Here is a 17,473-nt window from a genome sequence, read left to right as displayed (position 1 = left end):
TTTGACATAGCAGCGGATTGAGTCTTTCAATCCCGAGAGCTGTAAAACACTGCCTATATATGCCCTTGTTAGCAGGTGTGCATGTGGGAAGTGCGATAAAGTGCCAACCAAAGTGTAAAACATCTGCAGCTAGAATACCTAAAATAATATAATGAGTAAATGTTTTTCTTTTGTCGCTAAGTGACTGAACAGTATCTCCCAGCGCTGTTGTTTAGAACAGCTTTTTACAAATATAAAAACAGCTTGCCAAAGTCAGTAGAATTATAAAAAGCAGCTTAGCTACATTACAAACATGCCCAGTGCCTGAAGTGAAACCATCTGCTCTGATTGTCAATGCAAGACAAACATGTCACTGATATAAAGTTACTTTCAGCTTTCGCTTCTGACTCCTCGCCGTTGCCCTTTATATTATAGAACGTGTCTCTTTGACAAAAGACGGAAATTTTTTTGTCTTCTTTAGGAATGCCTTATAAAAAACTTTCTTTCACAATTCAAAAAGTATATTTGGGTAACATCCAAAACTTTTCTATAAGGAGTAAATGGAAAAAAAAAATAGGAGCAGCAAGAGGACAAAAATGTTGAAATTTAGAGCAGACTGAAGCTTAACTTTTGGTTCACAGTAACTGTACATATGCTGTATTATATGATGCATTTGACCATTTTTAATATGAGCACGTACGACAGTAACAGTAAATACAAACCCGATTCTGAAAAAGTTGTGCAAAATACAAATAAAAACAGAGCGCAATGATTTAAAAACCTTGTAAACCAATATTTTATTGACAATCAATTATCACTATGATATAGAAAAGACAGAAAATGTTTAAACTGAGAAACTTAGCATTGTTTGAATTGGATTGTAGCAACACATCTCAAAAAAGTTGGGATGGGTTAATAGAAGGTGGACTAGAAGTAGTACTAGAAAGAAACAACTGGGGGAACGCTTTGTAACTAACTGGGCTAACTGGCAGGGTGTCAGGAACATGATTGGGTAAAAAAAGATCTTAGAGTTTCTCAGAAACAAAGAGAGCAGAAGTTCATCTACAAAAATCATTTAAAAATTGCAAAACAATTTCAGAAAATGTCCTTAACATGAAATTGCAAAGACTTTGATTATTTCATCACATATAGAAAATAATATTATCAAAAGATTCAGAGAATCTGGAGAAAGGACAAAGCCAAAAATCAATATTGGATGCCCGTAATCTTCTGGGCCTCAGGGCACACTGCAGGTATGACCCTGTTGCAGGAACACTTCCAGAAATCTGTAATCTGTGAACAGTTCACCGTGTCGTGGACAAATGCAGGTTTAAGTTCAATCATGCAAAGACGTGATATATGAAAATGATCCAGAAATGCCACCATATTTTCTGGGTCACATTTCATTTAAAATGGAGGCAAAGTGGAAAACTGGTGAGACAAATTGAAATTTGAAATCCTTTTTGGAAAGCATGACGCCACTTTCTCTGGACTAAATATTAGAGTGACCATTTGGTTTGTTATCAGCGCTCAAGTTCCAAATCTCATCCCATCTGATGGCATGAGTGTGCATTGGTGCCTATCAAACTGGCAGTTTGAGATGAGTCACTGTGACAGATATATATGTCCCAGTGACATGCATATCTGTACATGTCACAGAAACACCAAGAATAATAAAACCCCATCAGTCTTTGGGGCACAGTTGGATTTTGGGGCACAGTACAAAACTGTGGAGCAGAGTATACGTGCAGCATTTATCACAGGTGACACCTCTGTTCACATTCCCATAGCCAATGCTGAGCATTGCTGAAACAGTTATGTATGTTTTCAACAGAGTTTTCCCAAAGGTTCGTCGGTGTATACGCTCCATTTGACTCTATTATAGTCTTTAATCCCTCTCCTGCAGGTAGCAGACAAACCTGTAATGTTGCAGTCCATATTGCCTTTGTAACTGCTTAAAAGAAGGAAAGGCCCAGTCACCTACATATTGCATATCCAATCTACTCTACATGGAAAAGGCTCCGTTGAGATTTGAGGGAACAAAATTGGGGTTCTTAGTGACAGGTAATGCTAGAAAAATGGAACTGAGATTAAAAGAAAACTGCCTCCAGAGTTTTATGAGATTTACTATGATGGGGTTGCCTTTAAACATCCTCTTATTCATTGCACCTATAGAGGATGGTGTAGCAGTCTCCTCTGTTTTTAGCAAGCCATATATTGTTGTGGAAGTTAATCAGAAGTTTAAAATCCTGATCATGATAATAGAGCATTAAAATTAGAAGACCCAATCCTCCTACCACTTTCACAAGTATACTTCTTTTGGGGTCACAGCAGCATTACTGTGCAATAGTTCTGCATATTACCCCCAAATACTTACCTGCTGTGTGTTGAACCTTAAAATAAATAGGAAACAAGTTAAAAGTTTGCCATCCTCACCTCTTCAGCCCTCGGGCCACAAAAATACACAGCTGCATCTCCACAGGCCTGGGGAGGGAACCTGTCACCTTATTTGTGTTGCACTGTCCTGGAGGCCAGGCTGTGAAGGTTTCCCCACCATGGAAGCTGGTTTTGTGTGAGCTGGCCAGAAATGAGGCACCAGAAGCCACAGTTGCTGGCATGTCTTCTGCACAGGCACTGGCCTGGAGCTGCTGGAAGACACAGGACAGGTGGCCTTCAGAGCAAACCAGCAACCGAGAAATGACATCGGTGCCAGGGTTTGGCACATATTTGACAAGAAGCATTTATTCAGTATCTGTAAATGCATTTCACAACTTGGGATGATTATTCACAAGGTGAGTTTAAAAACAAGGCTTCAGAAATTGCACCAAATCGAGCTACAGCAACATCTCATTTAGTAACTGCTGGAAGTTGGGTGTTAGGAACAATAGGCTTTTTTCCAACATGACTGTCAAACCTGCTGCTTTACAAAACACTAAATAAGATTGGATGAATAAGCTCACTGAGAAGCCTTGGGTTAAAGCCGTATTGTTAAGAATGAGCAATTCCCTCAGTATATCAGTATGCCTGGTTGTATATTTGTTAAAGTTCAAATCAAGTGTTTTTTTTCTCAGGCTCCACACTAACAGTAAGCTGAAAACTTTACATGTGCGTGTGGCCTATATATAACACCAGACCGCTGTGATTACACTGTGATTGGAGGGTAGACCTTGCATGCCTCGCGGGTGAATCAGAAGTACAACATACATTACACCAACACTTGTTTCACACTGCTAAACACTTCATTAAAAAACATTCACCACGTTTGTTTTTGTTGAAAGTGGCACAATCTTGAAACGTGGCTTTTCCGAGCTGATGTGTTCATGAGCTGATGCAGTGTAAAATGTATCAGCAGCAATAATTAGAAATTCAAGTGTTGCTTGAAAGCTTATGAACCTCTTCAAGCGTCCTATATTTCTGCATAAATTCAACCTAAAACAGCAGATTTTTTATTTATTTGCTTATTTTACACGGGTTCTAAAATTAGAGAGAATCTAGAAAACCAAATGAGACTGTAATATTATAAATATATAATTCAGCATTATGTTTTCGCAGTTAAAAAACTATGGTAAAAAAAACATTTATTTGAAGGTGGAATTGCAGTCAGTAGGATGACCATGAGATGTAAGTGGGCACCTTGGATATACTTAAAGAAGTCTGATCTTCTCAACACGTTTATGGAAGAATTGTTGATGCTCTTCAGGCAAAAACATAGAAATAAAGCCATATCTAAAATGTAGAGGTGGGGAGATAAATCCAAATATCAACAGCATTGATACCAACACTGATATTGGTATTGGATTGATAATAGCACGATCATCCGTCTATCCATCTTCTTCCGCTTATCCGGGGCTGAGTCACAGGGACAGCAGCCTAAGCAGAGAAGCTCAGACCTCCGTCTCCCCGACCACCTCCTCTACCTTGTCTGGGCGGAGTGTAAAAGCTGGCTTGGGGACACCTCTTCTTTCTCTTCACCATGATGGACTGGTACAGCGTCTGCATCACTGTAATATACCTGTAACATGCACTATTACAAAAAAGTAATAATAGTAATGTCTATTTTCTTTATAGCCCAGAGAACATTTATACAACAGAAGTTGGCCCAAAGTACTTTAGCAAATTTACATTCCAGGTCTCCCAAAAATTCCAGTTTCAAAACACAGAAAGAAATATAAAGATTATAAATTCTTATAAAGAATCATAAAAATTACAGTGACTTCATGGTCATTAAAACATTTTCAGAATTTAAAGACTGATGATGATTCATGTCATGACAAGTCATGACACACACCTCTCCTCTGTATAAGCTGTATAAGTATCGGTGTCAGAACTGGCAAAAGATCTTGGTATCGGATCGATACCAAGATCTGCAGTATCGCACAGCATTACTAAAACAGATTCCACATTCAGACTGCATATAAATGGAAGAAAATCATGATCAGTGCCCCCCAGGAGTTGTTCATCAATAAAGATAGACAGCTTAGGAGGTCACAAAGTAAAACTTGGGTAACTTGAAAGCATCTAAAGCACTGCTGCTGTCTCAAGTAGTCTATAGATCACGTGGATGGGGTGTTGCTCCACGGCCCAGAGAATATGGGGAACCCAGTTAACCTCTATCGCCTTAAAAGTCTGACAAATCATGAAACTGTTACTAAATGTTTAAGTCATGGTTCTATCTTGTCACCCACAGCCTAACTTTTTTAATCCAGTATATATTTTCCTTATGAACTAAATTTTAGCTACAAATATTTACTCAATTATTTTGCACTTAATTAAAAATAGATGCCTTTTCTGAAAAGTTTTGATGAAAGGGAGGGAGGCATGCTGGGAAAATATGTTGCTTGTAGTTCTTCACCTTGCCCTCTGTCAAGCACTGATTTAGAAAACACACAAACCTGTTGACCCATGCAATGTTTGGTTACCGGTGAGTGTGTTAGAGCAGTTCATCGGCACAGCTTGCATTATAAATTATATTAAGCAAGCAAAAGAAGAAGAAAACAAGAAAAAAAAGGTGGTGCTCAGAAAAAGGAAGGAGGGGAGAGAGCGGGGTGAGTATACCACCAGGACTTTGGATGTGAACAGTTCTGTCAATGACTTTGGTGAGGGCAAGGTCTGAAAGATGAAGTACTGAGGGGTGAATAGATTGTATTTGTGCTTTTGTAAAGGACTGAAACATGTTGAAGATATGCACTCATAATGTAATAAATCTGTGCGATATATCTAGAAACTGGTGGATTGGAAATAATTGTTGAATGAGTAATTCAAATAAGTGAGTTTGCTTGTTATATGGTGACCCTGTCCAGTCAGTCTGTGAGGACCTGTGGTTAATGGGCTTCTCTCTTTTGCTCCTTGCTTACAGACATTAATGTTGCCTTTGTGTTACTTTAGCCAGAATAAATCAGTTTCGGACTTGTGGTAGACTTGTTGAAGAAGGTTGTGTGAGTTTATAGCATAAGCTTAGATAAATGTGTCCTTTCCCCTGACTTTGGGCTCTGGTTGCTGTCCATGGTGCTGATCAAAAGTTGAAATGGCGCTGCTGAAATCACTGATTACTGTACTATTGATTACTGCTATATACTATTACTGTGTATCTCTCTCTCTCTCTCACTCTCTCTCTCTGAGTGTGTGTGTGTGTGTGTGTGTGTGTGTGTGTGTGTGTGGTACCAAGTGGCAGAAAGAGACCAAAAAATGTCTGCCCCAGGCTCTGTCACAGAGTTGGAACACACCTGTCGTTGGAAGATTGTTTAATGAACAGATGAGACCAAAACAGAACTTTTTTGTTACATGGGAAGCAGGAAAAAAGAAAAAATACATTCCAGCATAATAATCTCCCACTTTTCAAATTTCCCATCTGTGAAACATAGTGTTAGGGCTATGATTTGGGACTGTTGTGCTGCGTCTCACCAGCATGGCTTGCCATTGCTGATGGGGGAATCCATTCTAAAAATCTACCACTCATTTCAAAGTAAAATGTTAAAATATCTGTTCATGATCTGAAGGGAAGCAGCAGGACAATACTGTTCTACCCAAGAACAGCTAGAGATGAACATTAATGTGTTGTAACAGTCAAGTTAAAATCCTGACCTTAATCCACCAGGAATGCTGCCTGAAGCGAGCTGTTTGTGAGTTATAGCTGCACCAGATACTGAAAAGTTAGCATACTTTTCATGCTTGCAGATATGAAATATTATCAAATCCAATAAAAAACAAATAAATTACTTGCTATACAACTGGTGCTTATCAAAAGCTGGCATGATTACAATTATGTGATTCCTTATATTCACTTTTAGGGTTTGAGATACAACCTGATGATCTGTTAGGTCCTATTTATGCAGAAATATAGGAAACACAAACTTTTAAGCATCACACACAGAAACAGCACAACCTCAGCAGAGTCTGGGTCTCAGTCCCGGAGTCAATGTGCACCCCCCATACATTTTCAGTCTAGGCTGCACACAACACATCCAGATCCAAGTCATGACATTAGGCACAAAGAAGATTTTGATGGATTAGATTTATTCCATGCATGAGTGATGAAAGAAGGTATCTAACCTGCCACAGGTACCTGGTGTGTTTTGCCAGTTTAGCTTTTTTGTGTGTGTGTGCGTGTGCTCTGCTGGAGTAGCTTTATGCTGATGGTGAGACCTTCTGCTTGTAGGCTTTGTGTGACTTTTGTTTGGTTATTTAGCAGCTATCCAGCTGGTAGACAACTAGCATCTGGGTGTTTCGGCTTATTTGCGCTCTAGCATTCTCGCTACTGTTTCATATGCTCACTGACACTGCTAATCTTCATCATGCTGCTTTCTGTGTAATGTAATGACCAAGTAGGCAATAGCTGCCCTGCTTTAACATAACATAATGTAAAAGCTGCACCCAGGTATGATTAATTATGCCGCTGCTTACTTTCGACGAGTCTGGTTCAGATAATTGTGTGTCGTCTTCTGTGTGTGCATTTGTGTGCTTTTATCTGATGCTGGTAAAATGTTGTGTAGAGCCAACGAGTTTGTGTTACAGCCAGTACGCTGTGTTTGCAAAGCACTGTATGTATACACATTCATAAATATATGAAGCAGTCCTGATCCAGAAGCATGCCTAGACACTTTAATACAATATGCGCCACATTTATCTTCCCACACCTCTGAAAACCTTTTCTAATGTTTACATATCATTTGTTTGTTTTAGCTTTTTTGAGTAATTACCACAGACAGCTATGACTATAAAACGTACTTCTGTGCAGGTTGTGGGTGTGAAAAAAAAAGAAAGAAAAAAACTGAAAATTGCATTTGTGCTTTTTGCAGCTCAGACAAAAAGAGGTCATCTCTGTCGAAACAGATGTTTGCTTTTACACTGAAATAATGCTGAGCCAGTGTTCCTAGACTACTTATAAATATGCTGTGTACTCGTGGGGGCCTTCCATTGCAGGTTGTGAGGTAGCATATCAAATACTGCACCAAGGTCTTGCTTAATTGACACACAACACATGTTTCCAACCTCATCCTAATAAGCAACGGTATGATTTTATAAATATGTAGTGGAGATGAGGGGGCAATTGTAAAACCCTCTGTATGACCCCCTTTCTCAAAGGGCACACGAAACCTTGGCTGAAATTTTGAAGGAAAGGCTCATTTTGAGATCTAACCATTAATTTCAAGATGTAGTGATTATTTCTTCTGCCATTAAAAGTTTAAATGAACACAAGTTAAAGCTTACATTAATTTTAACTGGTGAAAACAGCCGTGGGGAAAGCATACAAATACAGGTTTTTTTTGTAGCAAGCAAACAATTCTTTATCACGGGGCCAAGATTTGGGGCACAGTACCACAACTAGCCCAGAGCCAGTACCTTGTTTGTCCTTGTTAACATACTTTTCTCTAACAAAAATAAATAAATAAACCCAACAAGATTTACAGCTAAATTACATTTAGAAGAGTGTTTTAAAATGAGCATGATTGTTTTATTAAAGCGGCTCATCAGTGAGTGTTTTTTAAAACTCTTTTTTAAATGTTTTTCAAACAATATGAGTTGACAGAATGTGTGAATACCATGTAGGTCCACAAAGCCACCTTCCTTTCACATCAGTTTGTCTGTTTAGTTGTTTTGAAGTGGTTTGATTGTATAAGAACCAGCAAAACCAGATGGTTTGTTTACTTGCGAGAAGCATAAAAAGTAGCCTAATCTCTGAGGAATGTTCTCAGCAACTTGTTGAATCTGTGATTTTGGCCCTTAATGACATGTTAGCATCATACGGTCGCTATACATCCATGATGTAAATCTCCCATTCTACTACATCACAAAGGTGCTCTATTGGATTGAGATCTGGTGACTGATGAGGCCATTTGAGTGCAGAGAACTCGCTGTCATGGTCAAGACTGCAGTGCCAACTAGTTCAAGATGATTTGAGCTTTTTGACATCACACATTACCCCACTGAAAGCAGCCGTAAAAAATGCATACACTGCAGTCAAAGAGATGGACACGATTAGCAACAATACTCAGGTCGGCTGTGGTGTTTGGTTCTATGGGGCACGATGTTTGCAAAAAAGTCCTTCGCACATTTATACCTCCAGCAGCAGTTTGAGCTGCTACTATAAGGCAGGATGGATCTATGCCTTTGTGCTGCTTACGCCTAATTCTGACCATCTGAACGTTGTAGATAAAAATTGAGATGCAGCAGACCAGGTGATGTTTCTTTTTCAGTCTGGTGAGTCTGTGTAAACTGCCTCAGTTTCCTGTTCTTAGCTGACAGAAGTGGCACCTGGTGTGGTCTTCTGCTGCTGTAGTCCATCTGCTCCATGTTCTCGTACGTTCTGGGTTCAGATGCTCTTTTGCATACCTTGTTTGTAGCAAGCATTTATTTGCTTTAATGTTTTCCTCCTATCAGCTCATAACAATCTATTCTCCCCTGACCTCTGACATCAACAAGGCAATTTCGGCCCAGCCAAAATTCTAATAAAATATAAATTCTAAGCAGGAACTGCCAAAATAAAATTCTACATTTTACAAAATATCAAGAGATTAGTCAATTCATTTCTCCTTTTATTAGGATAACTAACAAGAACAAATTAAGTAGTAAATCAATCACATTTTATGCTGTTTTGCTTTCATTAATCTATCATATTCGGTTCTGTAGAAAGAAGTTAGTCACTGGCTACGAAAGGTTGAATTGCTGCAATAACCCTGAACGCTCAGCTTGCATTTGGCATTCATTAGATATCTGCCGCTCTTCAAAGGAGAACCAAACTTCACACAATGCTTTAATTATTTACAAGACAGAAAATTCTTTATTTTTATTTTCTAATACACGATGAGTGTATAATCAGAGTTGGGGGCTTAATACTATCAAATCCAGATCTCGCCCCGTGACTCTGTACTGAATCCAAATCTCTTTGGCTTTCATCTGTGAACAAATTTTGCTTTAAACCTTCTGAATAACAAAAGTGAAAATAACTGAAAGTTTTCGTTGACATGCGCGCGACCTTCCTGTTTTCTGAGACGGTAGTTACAAACTGAAAATGAAATGAGCAGCACTGATCAAATTTTGTCGTCTGTCTATTCTTATTTTCCATGCTTTATCCAAAATCCTATTATCTTATCATTTCAAATCAGGACTTGGAAAGCACTCTGGGTCACCTCCTCTTGTTGTTTTTGGGCTCTGCAAATAAATGTGACTTGACAAATATTAGACAACTTTGTAAGATGCTGAACTGTGTCGGTGCTGTGTGATCAGCTGATTGCTTCACTGGAGAGCAGTCAGTACTATGCAGTCTTGTTCAGTTTCAACAACTCAATGCTGGACTTGATTTCAGGATGGTGTTATAGGATGGTACTTCTGCTATTAACTAAATATATCTGCTTTAATCAGATATAATTTAATCAGATATACCCTAATCAGCTGTTTACACTTTGAAAGAGGTAAATTTGATAATAGTTGTATTTATCTTAGTGCCCTAGGGATATAGGAGATATATATAAGGTCCGTACTGATATATTTAAGAATCTGATATATTGGTCAATATTTTTTTTTCTAATAAAGGAAACACAAACGGATGTCTAGCACAATTCTTGTATGTAGTTATTTATGAGTTCATACTAAGATAATATAACAATGCAGTGTAAAAATAAACTTGCTTATTATCATCTTACCCGGCTCGGATCAGATGGTTGTTGTGTTCGTAGGTATCACACACGTGTTGTCAACAGGGAATCTGCAGACCTGGATGAACTATGCAACGTGGTTGAAGGGTGTTACATTTTTAACATTTTTCATTTATATGAATTTTATTTCTACAAATGTTAATGCTGATATATCAGCAAATAAATAATATTGTCATAGTTTGCATGTTATGCTGACTCAGTGTAGTGTGGAGGACCCAAATGCAGGCAACAATTAACAAAAGGTATTTAGGTTATTTAGGCTGTTGGCAAGGAATCCAAAAAGGCAAAAGGACAAGGTCCACAAGGGAACTGAAAACTATAAACTACTGAAACATAAAGCTTGAAAACACACTGGGGCTAAGAAACACTGGAGCAAGATGAACAGATGCTCTGATAGAGGACTAATGGGGGAACAGCATTATACATATACATAAAGAGTGGCAATCAGGGAAGTGGAGACAGCTGGGGAAAACAAGACACAGCTGGACTAAAGCACAGAGGATGAGACCAGGGAAGGAAAAGTAAAAGGTAGACACAAGGAACAACTAACTCTCAAACTGAAGCAGGAAGTGAGATAACTAAACGGAGATAAACACAGACACATGAATTAACTACAGAAATTGACACAAAAAACATGGAAGACTGAGGGAAGAATCAAACTCCAAAGTAACTAGGAACAAAGAACAGGGCTGAATACACTGAGGGGAAAAAATACATGAAACAATATAAAAAGTAAGAAAACCAACAAAACTTAAAAATGCAAACAATTAAAACCACTCTGTCAGTTGACTCAGGTCCATGACAAATATGTTCTGATATATCAATTTTATCTTAGCTTCTTCACATCTTTTAGCTTATTGTTTTGCTTTTACACTGTGCAACTTTACTGCTGTGCTTCAGTGCAATACTTTCAAATGACACAGCAGTGTTTGCCTCAGGAAGAAGGACTAAAAAAGGAGATGAATACTGAATTGCTTCTGCCACACACACACAGGCTTGGCCACGACTTATGTGCTTTACATCATGATGCACTGGGTACACCTTTGTCATTTTTCAACATGCACTCAGTGCAATGCAATAGAATTTCTGAAATCGACACAAGACTGCAGGCAAAAAGGGCTCTGCTGGTGTTGTCACTGTTGGTTACCAAGTGTGCCAAATGTTACCCAAAGTTTGTTGCAAATGGAAGAATTGTATTTTTTTAATGTGTGCATTACACTGTTAGAGTGTATTTTAACCACAAGCATGAGCTCCCCACACTTTCAGTGCCTAGACCGAACCTCGTAATTTACTGTTCAAACCTAACCAAGAGTCCAGAGCAACAGGGAAATGAAGTGTATAAACCGGGTGCCACACAGTATTCAGACGCTTGTCTTCTGGTTGAAGGTTGTGTGATTATGCCAGCCTTCATGCAGACATTTGTAGTTTCTTTGTTTTTTTGTTTTTTTGGTTCTCACTCATGCTGAAAATTGATCCCTGTGCCTCCGAAAAACAAGTATACCAAGAAGGGCTTTTCTGACCAAATGGGACTGTGTGATGTGTTGGGAGTGAAAATGGACTGCCAGATCTTTTCCTGATGTGTAAATGCTCAGGCGCCTGCTAATGTTAGGCACTTCAGAGCGCAATAAATCAGTGTCTTCAGCTTAAAAGTGAACATCAGTTTAAGAAATTTCACGCCTGATGGAGAAAACAACCCAGAAGTGATAAAGTCAACAACATTAAATACACATTGTATAAATAAGCATCCTTCTCCAGCAGTTTATGTGATGCAGTGCCAATTAGCACTTGATGCCAGGGAGATGGAAAAGAGAGGTCTCTGTAAGTGCAACAGTGATCTTGCACTGCAGCAAAGAGCAAGCCTCCTGACACACCACTGCACTACAGAGTTGTTTTTGTTATTTATTTACAATTCTTTAACCACCAATCGAACTGATCAAATTTGAATAAGGTTGAAAGAAAGATTTCAGTCCTTTCATTTTTCTGTGCATTGCTGATCAGTCCCATGTCACGAGGAATCCCACAATGCTTTGCAAAGCAATTCGCTTTTGCCACATACTGTAGGAAACGTGTGGGGGCATTACATTGTTTTCAGTGAGTCTATCCCCTGAGGCTGAATAATGCTTTATTGAATCTCTTGTGCTACTGCTGTCACTTGTTGAAATGACAAATATTGCCTGTAAGAGATTGCGTCAGTCCTAACTAATGCACTGTTTTTCTCAATGCATAAATGCACAAATTCAAAGTATAGAGAAAAATACAATTGCCGTCTGGACTCTACAGCCCCATTATATACAACGTGAGCGGCTGAGCTGCTAAACCCCAGCTCTATCAGACACACTGACATGCTGTTCTAGGAATGTTTTCCAGTGGGCTCATGTGTGATATAATGTTCAGATTTAAAGTAGGAGAGCAGCTATCCCCTTTTCACCCCTCCCTTTCCCGCCTGTCTTTCCTTCACTGATCGTCAACAGCCATTCAAAGGCTGGAATAATTTGCTAAAAGAATCTCGGCCAGCTGGATGAGAAACAGAGGAAGAAAAGGAGTGAGATAGAAAAGCTAAATAACAATGCATTCATATATGGTCATTAGCATTCGAACAATTGCTCGAGCACCCTCTCTGGCACAAAGCCCTTGTCATATTCATACCTGGACTCTCGCCACAAACAGACTCACAAATATACAGGCCACTCCACAATCCACTCCTGTCTGTCACTGGTTGTATTTCGAGTGCGGTAGCATTTTTTTTCTTAACAGTAAATGCCACACAAAAATGCAAAGGAAAAGAGAGGAGAGGAGAGAAGAGGAGAAGGAAGGAGACATGAGTGAGGAGGGGAGAAAAAGAGAAGATGACAGTGCCTGAGGGAACAAACATCACCTCCTGTCTGGCTCTCTGACAGCAAGGAGCAGACAGGTGGAGAATAGAAGGGGACGAGCAGAGCACTGAGTGCGTGTGCATGTGTGTGTGTGTGTATTTTTTTGTGTATGCGTGCAGGGGTGCAGCATCTTTCCAGCTGAGAGAAGGGCATCTGTCTGTCTCTGCTCGGCTCGGACTGTAGCATGCGGCAGCTGTCCGTGTGTGTGTGTCTGAGAGGTGTGCCATTAGACGCTATACCTGTCCAGTGTCTCACCACATATCCCGAGTACCATCGTGCATCTGTCCGGCCGTCTGTTATCCTCATGCTGTCTGTCAATCTGCCTGTCTGTCCTTGTGTCTGTCTGTCACTGAAGCAAAGCAGCATGTCCCCATTGCAGTGAGCACACTTTGCATCTATCTGCCCACCTGCTTGTCTATTTGACGCACCCGTAGCTATGCCGCTTTCCTGTCACTCTGCATACCGTCACAGGTTTTCTGTTTACCCTCTGCATATGCCACCGCGATCCGCCTCTGTGGATCTTATATGGTGATAGATATACTGGGATCAAAGCTCTGCAGTTGCTGCAGGGAGCGCCCTCTTCCCCGCCCCCACCTCCCAACTTCTCAGCTCATGACAGTGGCCTTCCAAACATGTACGCTGTCAGCTTGTACATATATAAAGCGCACATATATACTCACGGGCGTGCGCTAAAATAAAGTGTCTGGAAGCACACAGGCCAATCAATTGTGCATGTGTATTTGAATGTGAAGCTACTGGAGTGGTAGTTTGAGAACCCTAAGAGGTTAAGGAGTAACTTAACACAATAACAGTGGACAGACTGATGCAAAAGACAATGACTGACAGTGACAGATCATTGTCAACAGTACACCGGCTTCATCTGACTACAAAACTAACAAAAACGTATTAAATAATAATTCATCTTCTACGCCCAAGCCTTATATATGGCAAATCACAGCAACGGTCGCCTCAAGGTGCTTTATATCGTAAGGCAAAGAGCCCACAATAACACAGAGAAAACCAATTAGGCAGCCCCCTATGAGCAAGAACTTGGTGACAGTGGAAAGGAAAAACTCCCTTTTAACAGGATGAAACCTCTGGCAGAACCAGGGAGGGGCAGCCATCTGCCCCAACCCCTTTGGGGTGAAAGAAGAGCTTTGATAGGTTACTCTAATACTGATAACTAGATAATTAAGGCTTTTACATTTCCTGGTAGGTTTTCCTGTAGGAAACTACTTAAAGTCTGTACTTATGAAAAAACAAAAATGAGCATGTTATTATGTTAGATCACAGACTGGTGTCATATTGTTCTGAGGTAGGAACTCAAATGTACAGATGCAGATCAGGGGAAAGTGAACTTTTTATTAGGCTGATAAAAGTTCAAAAGATTATTCCAAAATGAAGTCATAGAACCTAAATCCAGGTGAAGCAGACAGCAGTACAGCAAATGAACAAACATAACTGTTTATACTAGGACTGAACTAGGGGTAAATGAGTGGAGCGCAAACAGCTGGATTGAAGCAAAACAAACAAAAAACAAAAGGTGAAACTAATCAAGGATGAGGGGCTCAGTGGAAATGAAACTAAAGGCAAGGCATGAGAGACACCACACTATCAAAATAAAACAGGAAGCAGCTGATAAGACCCCAACATGACACAGAAACCCATAGTGTAAGGCTTAAAACCCCCCACATGAGACTACATCAAATGATGGAAATAAACAAGCTCAAGATACTAAGTGATGAGAAAGTCCACAAAAACTCAAAAACTCTGGACCATGACAACTACAGAGAAAAAGAAAACCTTTAAATGAAGAACTGATGGGAAAAAGACCAAATGAAACCAACTTATCACCACATAATTTTTTAATTCAAAAATTAATTAAGTGTGAAAACAGCTGGGCTAATTTGTAGTGTACATCTAGTAGCCATTATTGGTAAGGTAGAAGACTGCGCTCTATAAAAAATCTTTTGACTTATTCACTAGAGCAGCTTTCCTTCAAATAAATGTATGCTGTACCTCAGCATCGAACACATCCAGGCACCGGAAAAAATACTACTTGTCAAACTATGAAAATCATCTAAAGTATCATAATAATGATACTTTACAGTTAGCATGCTAGCAGGCTAATTCGCTAGCATCTATTTTACTGCCTTGCCAGCTATACAAAACTAAACTAAGAAAAAAAGAAACAAAACTAAAACCTAAAAATGAAATGAACAAACTTGAGAATGCCTGATATGGTTCAGAGAAGGAACACAATATGACCATGAAAAATAAAAGCATGAGAACACAGTGTACAAACAAAAAAGTGCAGACAAAGTGGTTCAGAAAATGGATGGATGGATGTTTGTTATCCGTTGAGTCCAATGGCTCATCCCCTTCTCTTCTCTTTCTTTTTCTGAACAAAGCTGTTGAAGGTCCTTCACAAAGGATAAATCCACACACACTCATGTTTGCAGATTTATGGGAAATGGCCTTGCTCTAGTTTCTGTCTTGTTCTTGCACTACTTTTTTGTTAGCTTAACTACTCTGTTGGCTAAAAAAACCCCCAAAGACATAAAAACCAAACAAACTGATTAGTTACCAAAAATAGACCAATCTCTGTGGTTCTCATGACCCACCAGTTACCTTACAGACTGCAGCGATCCAGCCAGAGTTTGCCTCACTTTATCATAAATATTACAGATCAACTTGCTAACATTCTCTTGTGCTCAGCCCTTAGTGTCAGAAATGTTATTAGGTAAAAAGAATTACATCCATTAAAGTTTTGACTAGATGAAGTCACTAGATAATAGACCATGGGATTACTGAATTCATTAGAATTGATCGATCAGGACAGAAACAGTGGACGGTCTTAGATTGTGATCTGCTTCAGTGAGGTCTGGGGATTATGCAGAGCCTATTGAACTGTTGTGCTATTTCCGAAAAAGAGGCGTTCTTACATTTAATAAAACATCATTTTTCAAGGTGATGAGCAGCCCAAACTAAATTTCCATTTTCTTGGCCGTTGCATTAAGATAGGGGCAGAAATCACAGAGAGCACTTTTCAGATAAAACCAAAGCTGTTTGCATGAGTAGAAGAGCTACGTGTGAAAGTGTGTTTATGTAATTTGGGCTAACTGAGCCTTTTAACTTGAAACTCGCATGGTTTTTACTTGATCGTAAACTGTACAGCTGAGAAAGAACTGACACCCCGGCTGAATCTGTGATGTCTGAGAACACAGTAACCGCTCTCGCTTTTGTGGTACAAGTTGTTTCTTTACACAGTGTCTAAAAAGCCTAAAAGCGTATTTTCTGGTACTGGGTACAATATATCCAGCCTGATTCTGCTGCCTGGCCAACTGAGTGTGCCTGCCAAACATATGTATGGCAAAACTGACTCTCCAGGCTGCAGTAAAAGCGAAGCGCATCCAGGCAGACGCGCACCCTGGCCTGTGGAAGAGAAGAAGCGGCTCACACCAACACACACAAATGCATGTGTTTAATTTAATCATGTAATCACCCACTCTATAGTTCAATAATAAAGAGAGCAAAACAGGCAAGTACATACTGCTCCCATCTTTACTTTCTCTCTTGCTCACACACGCACGCGCACACACACACACACACACACACACACGAGTCTCTCCCAAGGGGATAAATCAGTCCTTTCATGCTCTGCCGTCTGGCCGGCCCTGTTATACTGTGTTTCTATAACACAGAGAGAGCAGTCTCCGTCTCTTACTATTCTAATGGTCACACATACATCCCCCCACCCCTCCCTCCCACTCTCTCTGTGTTCTTCAAAGACTTTCAGGTGGAGTCAATCTACAGGTACAGTGCACAGCGAAGATACTGGACTTAGTGCACGTGTAATGACTGAGGAGGGTATATCAGCCTAATGAAATGTGGGTGTGCACATGCTTTGGCATGTGTGCGAAGATGACGAGGTATAATTTGTTCTTAAGTGATAAGGCTGAGGTAATAGCTTTTTGAAATAGGACCGTGGTGATGATAAAGGTGGTCTGATTAACATGAATGTAATAATGTTATCACTGGGCGGTAATCGGGCGATGATTTGTTGGCGATAACGATGCTGTTAATGATGGCCCTGTTGAGAAAGTGGTATATTATAGAAAAAGGGACATTTCAAAGGCTATTATAACAACAGAAAATGCACCGTTTTATTTATACGGTCAGCAAATTTGGATGCATGGATGGAAACACAAGATATTTGTATAGTTCGCATACTCATGAAATGCAGTGAGTATACTTGATCTGCAAGAAATGTGCACAACTTAAGTTCATTTCTATTTTCACTTTGAATGTCATCACCTGTCAATTAGCAGAGTAGCAAGAAACTCAGCCACATCCCAAATATTCTCATTTTGTCAGAGCTGCTGGCCTCACAGGGATACCCACAGAGATGTCCTTTTGATGTTAATACAGCAACCCACTGGAAATCTTGGATGGTGACAGCAAAAGGTT

The sequence above is a fragment of the Oreochromis niloticus genome, linkage group LG18, assembly GCF_001858045.2.
Source record: "Oreochromis niloticus isolate F11D_XX linkage group LG18, O_niloticus_UMD_NMBU, whole genome shotgun sequence".
NCBI lineage: Eukaryota > Metazoa > Chordata > Actinopteri > Cichliformes > Cichlidae > Oreochromis > Oreochromis niloticus.
Note: the sequence above shows the minus strand (reverse complement) of the source record.